The sequence below is a fragment of the Gopherus flavomarginatus genome, chromosome 3 (genome assembly GCF_025201925.1).
Source record: "Gopherus flavomarginatus isolate rGopFla2 chromosome 3, rGopFla2.mat.asm, whole genome shotgun sequence".
In the NCBI taxonomy this organism is placed as follows: Eukaryota; Metazoa; Chordata; order Testudines; family Testudinidae; genus Gopherus; species Gopherus flavomarginatus.
Window position 1 is genome coordinate 140,850,968 of NC_066619.1, and position 11,342 is coordinate 140,862,309.

General features: G+C 49.6%; 3 non-coding genes across 3 annotated transcripts; all 3 read left to right on the forward strand.

Annotated features, from left to right (window-relative positions):
- Positions 1 to 3,226: 3,226 nt before the first annotated feature.
- On the forward strand, positions 3,227 to 3,298 carry TRNAC-GCA (transfer RNA cysteine (anticodon GCA)). The gene has a single exon. It is a non-coding gene; the product is annotated as a tRNA-Cys (tRNA).
- A 6,147-nt stretch (positions 3,299 to 9,445) lies between these two features.
- On the forward strand, positions 9,446 to 9,518 carry TRNAM-CAU (transfer RNA methionine (anticodon CAU)). Its single transcript has one exon. It is a non-coding gene; the product is annotated as a tRNA-Met (tRNA).
- A 1,291-nt stretch (positions 9,519 to 10,809) lies between these two features.
- TRNAK-UUU (transfer RNA lysine (anticodon UUU)) lies at positions 10,810 to 10,882 on the forward strand. Its single transcript has one exon. It is a non-coding gene; the product is annotated as a tRNA-Lys (tRNA).
- Positions 10,883 to 11,342: the final 460 nt, after the last annotated feature.

Genomic DNA, 11,342 nt, shown 5'->3' on the forward strand with positions numbered 1-11,342 from the left:
TAGCAGATCGTTTATGAAAATGTTGACTAGTCCTGGTCCCAGTACAGACACCACTAGTTACCTGTTTCCATCCTGATAACTGACCATTTAGTCCTACCCTTTGTTTCCTATCTTTTAACCAGTTATTGATCCATGTGAGGACCTTCCGGAGGTGAAAGTAAGCCAGTATGTTCTGGTATGGGGTACTGGCAAGAGCCAGTACACTGTGCCAGCCCGGCCCGGCTTCCCCAGGCTGATGATTTAAAGGGTCCAGGGCTCCCTGCAGCGGCTGGAGCCCCAGGCCCCTTAAATCACCTCCCGAGCCCCCATGCCGGAGCCCCAGGGAGCAAGTCACTGCCTTGGATGCTGCTCTCTCCCGCTCTGCCAACACAGAACAGGAACAGCAGAAGCTTCCTTACAGTGGAGGGGGCACCGTTGTCCGAACTGTGGCACCCCCATGACACCCCTTCCCTAAGGACCCACATTCACACCACCTCTCCCCCCGAGGCCACACCCACAGAACGCCTCTTCCCCCCAAGACTGCACCTTCCCCCCCCATCATTTGTCCTAACAGCCAGTAAAGAGTGGTGGGGCCATGGCCCTCTAAACCCCCTGTTCCAGCATCCCTGAGACAGAGCTAAGCAGGCAGCAGTGTGTGCATGTGACAGAGACTGCTGTGCTGAGCTGAGCTGAGCCCATGAGATAAGGGGGCTGATGCCAACATACTCAGTCTTCCCCAACACACACTGCCTCTCCCACACACACACACTGCAGTTGACAATCTAGTGGGATGCCCATAGAACAATGTGCATCAGAAACCTGCATAATGTGATGCTGTACCAGCCCCTGAGGCATTGCAAACCCTTCCCAAGGCACCTGCAGCCAGTTGCACAGTGGGATAGCTACCCACAGTGCATTGCTCTCTGTGGTGATCCAAGAGATGCCAGCATGGATGTGCTCTGGTGACACAGGGTGGACATGCAACAGCTCTTCAATTAAAACACCTTAACTAAAGCCACATTACCCTTTAATGCAGGCATAGCTTGAAAGTGAAACAAGACCCAGCTCCCTTGGAGCTAAAGAACCACAACTGCCTCTCTAGTTAGCAGGATTTGAACCTGCACAGTGAGACCCCAATGGATTTTTAGCCCATTGCCTTTAACCACATGGCCACAACTACTTGCTTGACATATGACTCTCACTGCACTCTAGTTCTGTTCTCACTGAGTGATCAATTCCAGTTGTTTCCTCAGACCAGCTTCCACAACACACACACTGCTGTGCCGTTGTGTAAGTGTGTCCATGGCTGAACAGCAAGAATTCCTGCTCCCTTCCCTTCTGGCTGGAACATGAGGAGAGTGTGTTTGTGGTTGATGACGTTGCTGTAGCTTGTTGTCCATTTCCTGCCTAGATCATTCAGACAGTCCCTTTCCCGTCATATCCCCAGTACATCAGTGATTGCAATAGCAGGGGACAGGTTTTCTCTGGGGCACTGAGCTTTGCCAGGGGGTTGGTGGCTCCTGTCTTTCCTCACCCTGGAGTAAACTCAGCTTTTTATTCCATCCTTGATGTTTCAAGGAATAACAACAGATGACCAAAGAAAGAGGTGGACAGGGCGGGTCTCAGGGGAGGGGCAGAGAGGTTCAAGAGGTGGGCAGGGCAGGGGAGGGTGCAGAGAGGCATGGGTGGTGAGCAGGGCGGTTCTCAGGGGAGAGGTCAGAGAAGTGAGAGGGATGGACAGGGCAGGTCTCAAGGGAGGGTCAGAGAGGTGTGGGCGATGGGCAGGGTGGGTCTCAGGGGAGGTCTCAGAAAGGTGTGGGCTATGGGCAGGGTGAGTCTTAGGGGAGGGGGCAGAGAGATGTGGGCAGGGCGGGTCTCAGAGAGGTGTGGGCGATGGGCAGGGTGAGTCTCAGGGGAGGGGGCAGAGAGATGTGGGCAGGGTAAGTCTCAGGGGAGGAGCAGAGAGGTGTGGGCAGGGTGGTCTCAGGGGAGGGCTCAGAGAGCTGTGGGCAATGGGCAGGGCGGGTCTCAGGGGAGGGGGCATAGAGGTGTGGGCGATGGGCAGGGTGAGTCTCAGGGGAGGGGGCAGAGAGGTGTGGGTGATGGGCAGGGTGAGTCTCAGGGGAGGGGGCAGAGAGGTGTGGGCGATGGGCAGGGTGAGTCTCAGGGGAGGGGGCAGAGAGGTGTGGGTGATGGGCAGGGTGAGTCTCAGGGGAGGGGGCAGAGAGGTGTGGGCGATGGGCAGGGTGAGTCTCAGGGGAGGGGGCAGAGAGGTGTGGGTGATGGGCAGGGTGAGTCTCAGGGGAGGGGGCAGAGAGGTGTGGGCAGCAGGCAGAGCTTGGGGTAGGGGGTGGAGAGATGCGAGGAGGCCTTGGGGGAGGAGAGGAGCAAGCGAAAGGTGGACCAGCAGGCCTCAGCCAAAGAGGAAGAGCAGGGGTGGGAAGTGGCCAAATGGGAGTGAGGGCAGAGCACAGGTGGGGCCTCAGAGGGAGGAGAACAAGTGAAGCGGGAGTGGGGGAACAGCACCATGGTCTGGGCAGGGCCGCCCAGAGGATTCATGGGGCCTGGGGCAAAACAATTTCGGGGGCTCCTTCCACAAAAAAAAGTTGCAATACTATAGAATACTATATTCTCATGGGGGCCCCTGCAGGGCCTGGGGCAAATTGCCTCATCTGCCCCCCCCATGGGGGGCCTTGCCCTCAGCCTCTCCTCGTAAGTCCCCTGAACCCTAATCATTTTTGTTGCCCTCCCCTAGACTCTCTTCAATTTGTTTCTGTAGTGAGGGGTGGGTGAAACTGGACTCAATGCTCCAGATGTGGTCTCACCAGTGCTGAACAGAGGGGAATAATCACTTCCCTCGATCTGCTGACAATGCTTCTACTAATCCAGCCCAATATGACCAGTTACCCATATTAAATGCAGACACAGCAATAATTGATAAATTGGATACTGTCCATTCAGGAGGTTATTTCCCACCTATTCATAAATAATGAAGATGCTCTAAGCGGAGAGGAGAGAGCTGTCCTGTCCATGTAGTTAACCCATCTCCCCGAGAGGTGCTAGCTATGTCAGTAGGGGGAAGCTATGTTGGTGGGTGTGCAAGCTGTAGTGTCTACATGTATATAGAAAGTTTAATCAAACCCCATTTTTAAACCCCCTGTGGCGTGGGAATAGAAAAGGAGCTCTCTGAGGCAGAGCCTGTCCTTCAAAATCCTTAAGATCACTGACTTGCCTATGTAAATGTCAGGGGGGTATAACTCAGTGGTAGAGTGTTTGATTGCAGATCAAGTGGTCCTTGGTTCAAATCTAAGTGCCCTCTCACAAACTTGTTTCTTCAATAAAAATAATTCCATTTCTAGTATGTTCAGGAGCCCCACTAAATAGGGATCTCTGAACTGCATGGACACACTCAATGCTTTCCTGTGCAAATGCATAAAAACCTAACAAACATGTCCCTCTGCTGAAATCAGTTCCAATCCTCTAAGTGTCTAGTTTGTTTTCATCAATCAAACAAAGGCACATGAAAACATATTTGCAGGTCCTTGGCCTCCATAGGCTACAATGTACAGAAGAACAAGAACCGCATCCACTTGGGAGGAATGGACTAGTCTGTATTACATTTGGTAAGTAAGTTGCCATTGGGACTGAAAACTCTACTGGAGATGGACAGGAGCCTGTTACAAAACTAAAATAACCAAGATTTATCAAACTACCAGTTACACATTCAATCCTCTGTTTGTGCGCACGGCATCAACTGGGGCTCTAATCAATGTCAACCTTCCTTTAGCACAGATCGTTGTTCCTTGTAACTTTCAGATACATTCGAATGGCAGCTGTTTACAGGTCATATGCTGCTAGTTCATGAGCAGCCGCAGAGTCTCTGTACATTTACCACACATAGAGCTGGGTGTGTCTGCATCCAAGTAACTGCAGAGTCAGTGTGGTACCAGACAGTTAATTGCACAATCTCACTTTCTGGTCTCAGTGATCATTTAGGTAGAAACAGCAACAGTTTGGTGGGTTTTGTTTTTTTCCCTTTCGTTTTCTCCTAAGGAATGTGTGACCTTGAGCATGTTAGTTTAAGTGCTCTGTGGGTCAGGAAAATTCCGTTTCCTTGAAATAACTGGGGAAGTGACCTGTTTGTATAACCTAGAATAAAGGAGCTTTTGTAAAGCAGTTTCATCTTTAAATATACTGGGATAAAAATAGTGAGTTCTGCAGCCAGACACGAGGCCAGGATCAACTGATGGGGCCAGGATCAATTAATTACAGGAGAAACAAACTCTTGGGAAGTAGATGTAATTTGTCCCCAAACCTTTCCTTGTTCTCATATGCTATCAGGGATTCTCTTCTAGAGGGCAGAGTTAAGGTTATCTGGGCAATTACTCTCACTCTCTATTCCCTGTTTTTCCAGAGTTTGAATTTTACCGAACTTGATGTTCTGGAAGGTAAGAGATATTCACAGTGAAAGTTAACTCTGTGTTAATAAAGGCTGTTGTTAGTGACAAATAATGAGATTATTCCCTCATTGTGGTAATTCCACTGACTTCAATGTGCTCTTTCCCCCTTTCTAGTTCCAAAAAAATAAGCAAATTAAAACAACCTTGAGAACTAAAATACTGTGAGAAAGCAGAAATTTTAGTAGCTCAAATAATTCAGTTTCTTCTGTGTCTTCTGCGTGTGTAAATGGCACAACACGTTAATTTATAACACATCTTTCTTAACTCCTTTAAATATTCTGTAGTACATTGACTATATCAAGTGGGTTGTTTCATGCATTGCCCAAAACATATTTTTTCACGTTATGTAAAGGAACACAACTCATTGAACACAAAATTGTGTATTTCATGCTGTGAACTGTGTCGGTAGCTCTATTAATAGGTTTTTCTCGCTCTCTCCATGAAAAAAGGAAGAAACTGTGAAAATACCCATAGGAGAGAGGGGGTTTCTGAGAGCCAGGGTAGATATGGAGATATTTATGAAAGGAGGAGAGGCCACAGTAAGGCCTTAACTGGAGCAAAGGGGGAGGTTTTTTGTGCAGTTTTGTTTCAGCCAGCCTCACATCCTGTAGTCCCCACTTCACCCCCCCCACCAACAAAGCTACCTGTGACTCCTGAGACAGCCCCACCGGTTTGGCCTCCTCCCCACTGCAAAAACTGCAGAGGCCCCAGCACTCCCTCCCCTAGCTGGATCCCCTGGCAGCCAGAGATCGCTGCAGAACTGCTGGGGTTGCTCTCCTGGGTCTCTGGTCAAGGACGGCTACCGGCTTCTCCTGAGAATACAGCTGAGAAATGACTCACCCTTCTCTAGATTCTCACCTGTGGGCTCTGAGAAGCAGGATGGGGCCTGTATGATAAAGTCCAGGCAACATTCCCCTCACATCCCAGTCCTGGTATGTCGCCAGTAGCCTGATATCCCTGGATAGCAGCAAAGGATGTTTCCCATCATTCAGGAGACCCCAGCCTGGGACTAAAGTCAGCATCAGGCTTCTCCTCTTTCCCTTCTTGGAATCAAGATCCTGTTTTTACCATGAGTTAAAACAGCCCAAACCCCCAGAGTCTGGATCAATGTCACAAGTTCCCAGTGTCTCCATGGAAGACAATTTGTTAAATCCCAGATGGGTGGAGTTCTATCAGTTCTCAGCCTAAGTCCTTAGGTCTTAATCCTGAGGATATTGTCCCATCATGGGGCCATTTCCCTCCTCTCTTTCATACAGAAGCACTATTTTCCTTGCACAGACACAGGAACAGCAAGATCTTTCTCTGTCCCTTGTGCAAAGCAGGGGGCCAAATTCCATGGAAATAATGGACAAGCAGGGGGCCCTGGGCACATCCAGCCCTGGCAGTGAGATGTTCCCTCCCCTCTTACTTTATGCTCCTGTTGTTATTTCATGGATTGTCTGGGATGGGAAAAAACTTGAGTTCACTCCAGATGGAGGAGGGGAAAGAATGCTGAAAGTCTCAGGCCCAAACCCCAGCTACCAGGATCACTGAGGTGCTGGGCATCTGCATGGGAAACGGACTGTGTGAATTGTCAAGGTGGGGAATGAATAACAATCTACAACAAGAGCCACCTCATTAATCACTGACGCAGGCTAATAATCCTGCCGCAGATAGAAGGGAAACTGGGAGTGATTCTTTGCTGTTCAGCCATGGAAACAGTGATCCAATTGCACTGCAGTGAATGTGCTGGGGAAAGCTGGACTTCACAGGCAGGTGGCAATAGCAGATCCTGGTGGTAGAAGTGCTGTGGGAAGCTCCAGGTGTTTTCAGGGTCAGGTGTTGAGCGACTCACATATCCCCCCACACACACATTACCTTCCAGCAGGAGGTGGCAGCACCCCCGCACTCAATGCTGTGGAGAGGGCTGAGTGTATCTCTGCACCCTGAGTTCAGGGAACCCACTATCTCTGCCCCACACACATAGAATCTGGCCCTGCTGAAAAGTGACCCCTAAGAACCAGCAATCTCCAGGGTGGCAGGTTTGGCCCTCAGAGCAGGGAATGTGTCCCCCATGCTGCTCTTAGGCCACTGGATGATCTGGAAACAGAAGGGCTTTGAGTATAACTCATAGCACCCACCTGCCATTGGGGATGTAGCTCAGTGGTAGAGCGTATGCTTTGCATGTATGAGGTCCTAGGTTCAATCTCTAAGTTCTTTTTCACCCTGCTGCTTTGCTCATGCCCAGAGGGGATGTGTCCCACAGTCTCCCTTCAGAAGCTTCAATCCTGCTCAGTGAGGGGCAAGTGCCAATTGCATGGAAGGTCTGGGGGGGTTTCTGTTCCTAATTCACCTCTGCACATTTAAGATTCCCACCCGCTGTGCTGCTTGGGACCAGGGTACATGAGAAGGGCAAATCCTCCAGCAGTGGAGAGAAAGGACCCATCTGCACAGACTGAGAGGCAAGGAAACAGCAGTGCAGTCAGTGCTGAGAGAGGTCAGTGATTTACACCCAGCAGAGGACACTGTCTTTTTGAGTATCACAGGGGTAGCTGTGTTAGTCAGGATCTGTAAAAAGTGATAGAGTCCTTTGGCATCTTATAGACTAACAGACGTACAGGAGCATAAGCTTTCGTGGGTCAATCCCCACTTCGTCAGATGAATGGAGTGGGAATTCTGTGAATGGCTAGCCAACTACAAAAGCAGGTTCTCCTCCCTTGGTGTTCACACCTCAACTGCTAGAAGAGGGCCTCATCCTCCCTGACTGAACGAACCTCCTTATCTCTAGACCGATTCTTGCCTGCATATTTATATCTGCCCCTGGAAATTTCCACTACATTCATCTGACGAAGTGGGGATTCACCCACAGAAGCTTATGCTCTAATATGTCTGTTACTCTGTAAGGTGCCACAGGAGTCTTTGTCTTTTTGAGGCGAGTGCAGCTTGCTTGGGATGGTGCTGATGATGGATAGAGAAAAGGCTGGAGTCAATGACAGACGAGACCACAGAAGTGGAAGGGGAATGGCAGCCCCACAGAAGGTCCTGGGTGCTCAGATGCCCCAGTTATTGCACCTTGGTCTGTTGTAGAGAGAGAAAAGACACTGAGGGACCCAGCCTCCTTACAGTGATCCCATGGACAAGAACCTGGTTGGGAGTGGGGTGAAGGTTCCCTCTGGGCAAAGGGGAGCTGAAATCCCTCAGTGTCCTGGAATTCAAACAATGGAAGCTTCAAACCCTGCATGAGTGTGGGCTGAGGTGCATCAGCAGAAGGTTGGGCTGGACAGGGGCGGCAGGTTTGTATAATTTTTGGTGGTGCCCAGAATGGGACCAAGTCCTGCCCCACTCGCCCACCCCCACCTGCCTAAGGCTCTGGGGGGGAGTTTGGGTGTGGGAGGGGGAGGGGTTGGAGTCTGAGAAAGAGTTTGGGTGCAGGGTCTGGGCTCAGTCAGGGGGTTGTGCTGCAGGAGGGTGTGCAGAGGGCAGGCTCTTGGAGGGAGCTTGGGTGCAGGTGTGGGGTCTGGCTTGGGGTTGGGGATGCAGGAGAGGGTGAGGGGTGCAGCATTTACCTCGGGCATCTCCCAAAAGCAACCTGCACCCCACCTCTGGCAGCAGCCCCTAAGCAGGAGGGCCGGGGGCATCTCTGAGCATGGCTGCCCACAGACTCCACCCTTGCAGCTCCCATTGCCACAGTTGGCAGAGTTGGCACTTGGGGTGGGGGCAGCACTTGGAGACCCCCCTTCCCCAGGGCCGCAGGGACATACCAGCCACTTCCGGGAGTGGTGTGCCACATGGAGCAAGGGTGGACAGGATGTTGCCTTAGTCCCCTTCTGCTGCTGCTGCTGGTGGCAGGGGTCCCTGGGTCCTTTTAAATTGCCCAGGAGTGGCAGGCGGGACCAGTGGGGACACTCCCAAGGGCCTAACATTGCTTTGCACAACAATAAATCTTGGAACAGGACAGAAATGAAATGGCAGCAGAACCTAAGGAATTAAAAGCCTCCAGATTCACATGTGTGCACTGACTCCAAACAGAAACTGTAATTTGACTCGCTTTGTGTCTGCAGCCAGTAAAATATCAGGACAAAATCATTCCAGTGATCATGACCCTGGGTTTGAGGAGGCTTTGGTCTTATTAAAATGTAACTAGCATGTTACACTTGTGTTTTTAAAGGTGGCTTCCCCAAGCAATCCCAAATTGTTCTTCCCACAGCTGGCTGATGGGGGGCAGCAGGGGATCTCCCCAATCTGGTGGAATGTCTCTGGGCCCCATTGTTAGTTCTCCATCCTTTCTCCCCCTAACCACAGACACACCTCCCCTCCCCATTCTCAGTGTTTTAGAGCGACCCTTCCCTCCCTTTACGGGATAAAGACTCTGTGACAGAGACTGAGAGGGGCTCCTCTCTGTATGGCCCCAATGGGAAGGAAAGAGACAAGGTGGGGGAGAAGACAGGCAGAAGGAGTCAAATGGGGCTAAACCAGAATAGAGGAGATTTTCTTCCTGTTAAAATGTACTGGAGTCTCATGGCTGAAAAGCTGCATCTTGAGTTAGGTTTGATGCATCAGCCTTACAATCGCCAGGCAAAGGTATGACCCACAGAGACTGATAACTGCCTGCTTCCCAGTTTTGTCTAAGAAACACCTGCAGTGGTGCAACTGGTTAGTACAAAGAGAAATACTGCTGCGGTTATGAGTTCAACCCTTATGTAGAGCACTGGTTTCTATTACCAGTATAGTTTCCCCAACTTGCTTTGCTTAATTCACCTGGAAAATGCCCTACTAGGAAAAGGCAAGTAAGCTCTAAAATGTGGAAGTAGGTGCACAGCTTGGAAATATCCCCCCTGAGTTGCCATTAGTTCCAGTATATTGTTCACTGGCAGCATGAATTCATTTCTTTGCTGCTGTGAAAGCTGCCAGGAAAAGTCTCTGGTCACCAGAGCTCCCTGCTTTTTCCAGCACATCCCTGGCTCCTTCCCTGTCCCAGTCACTGCTGTAGCAGGGTCCTATATACACTGAGCCTAAAGCTTTTCCAAGCCTTTTTAGTGCAGTTGGCAGCATGTCAGCCTCATAATCTGAAGGTCCTGAGTTTAAACCTCAGAGAAGGCAATGGGTTTTGCTCCCTGTTTCAGATTTTCTACAGGAAATCAGAGAAAAGAAACTAGAAAAGAGTGGTTTCTAGACACCCTCCCACTCATCTCTCTCTCTCTCTCACACACACACACACACACACACACACACACACACACACACACACACACACACAGAGATTTTTCTAAGGCATTAACTTTTCCTTCTCTATGGAGCTTGCATTCTTCACAGAGCAAATTAAATAAAAACATGCAAGTCCAAGCCTAATACAGTATGAAACTCAATACAGATCAAATCTCACCCTCAGAGATCTTCCAATAAGCTTCTTTTGCAGACCAGACTTATTTCTTGTCTGGGCCCAGTTTTTTCACCTCGTATAGTCCTTGTTCCAGCTCAGGTGATAGCTGGGGATTTCTCATGACTGCAGCCACGTTTGTTCAGTTCCACCCCCTTATACAGCTTTGGTACAAGGCAGGAATCTTTTGTTTCTCTCCTGGGGAAAAGCCCCAGGTTTAAGATGGATTCCTGTACCAGGTGACATGGTCACATGTCCTGTGAGACCCCCCAAGCCTTCATTCTTCCTGGCCTGATTCACAGACGGTGCAGGACAGAGCCATCTCCAGTCTATTGTCCTGGTTAATGGGAGCCATCAAGAGTCCAAACCACTATTAATGGCCCACACTTTGCATCATTACAACAGGACCTCAGAGTTATAGTTCATATTTCTAGTTTCAGATACAGGAATGATCGGTTCATACAAATAGGATGAACACACTCAGTAGATTATAAGCTTTGTAATGATACCTTACATGAGACCTTTTGCACAGAGCATAATCCAGTTACATTATATTCACACTCATTAGCATATTTTCATAAAATCCTATGGAGTGCAATGTCACAGCAGGGAAAGGGTTTTACTGCAGCACCTGGAAGCAGTTGAGTTTCATGTTCAGGCTGTGGTATGAGTTCCTCCAGGTTTCTCATAAGCACACAGGGACCTTAGCGAGTGCTTTCGATACAGGAATGGCCCAGACACGATAAAGTGATGGGGATTGCATTTTCCTTTTTTATTTTTGTATTTCCAATGACATATCTGTTTGTGATTTCGTTTTGCTTTGTATAACTGTGTTTTCTCCTGGATTTGATATTTAACTAAAAAAAGAATAAGGCCTCAGGGCGCTGGATGGAGGAGCAGGCTGGAGCTAGGACTGCTAAGAGAGTGAGAGTAGCAGGTTTTCTGTATTGTTTCCTGCCTTCATTTTCATTACTAGTTTCTCTTCTGCACTAAATTTGCTTGGCTTACATGTGAGCCTGGCTAGCTCAGCTGATAGAGCATCAGACTTTTAATCTGAGGGTCCAGGGTTCAAGTCCCTGGTCAGGTGAAAAGGGAACAATTCCCCTGAAAATGAAAGCAGGTATCTCTCCTGGAGGTTATTTGACATCACTTTTTTTCCCCAGGACTTGGCCTTTCCTAGGAAGGGCCATGTACTGCCTGGGACTGAAGGGGCAACTTCCTCACATGCCCACTGGCCTCTCAGTCTGGATTAAGAAAGACCTCTGGGAGCTGCAGCAAACTGCTGCATGACAACTTGGTGAGTAAATGCAGGGCAGCCTGCACAGGTCATCCACACCAGACTTCTGCAGAGTTCTGAGGGTTCCCTATTGGTCCCATGGTGTAAGGGCCAGCACTAGGGACTTTGAATCCTGCAATCTGAGTTGAAGTCTCGATGGGATCTTAGGACAATTCCTGTGCCACAAACCCTGCTGGGCCTTCCAAGGCTCTATCTTGCTTTCTCAAAGGCCATGAAAGCCTGTCTTTTGCCCACTAGCTATTGTGACTTG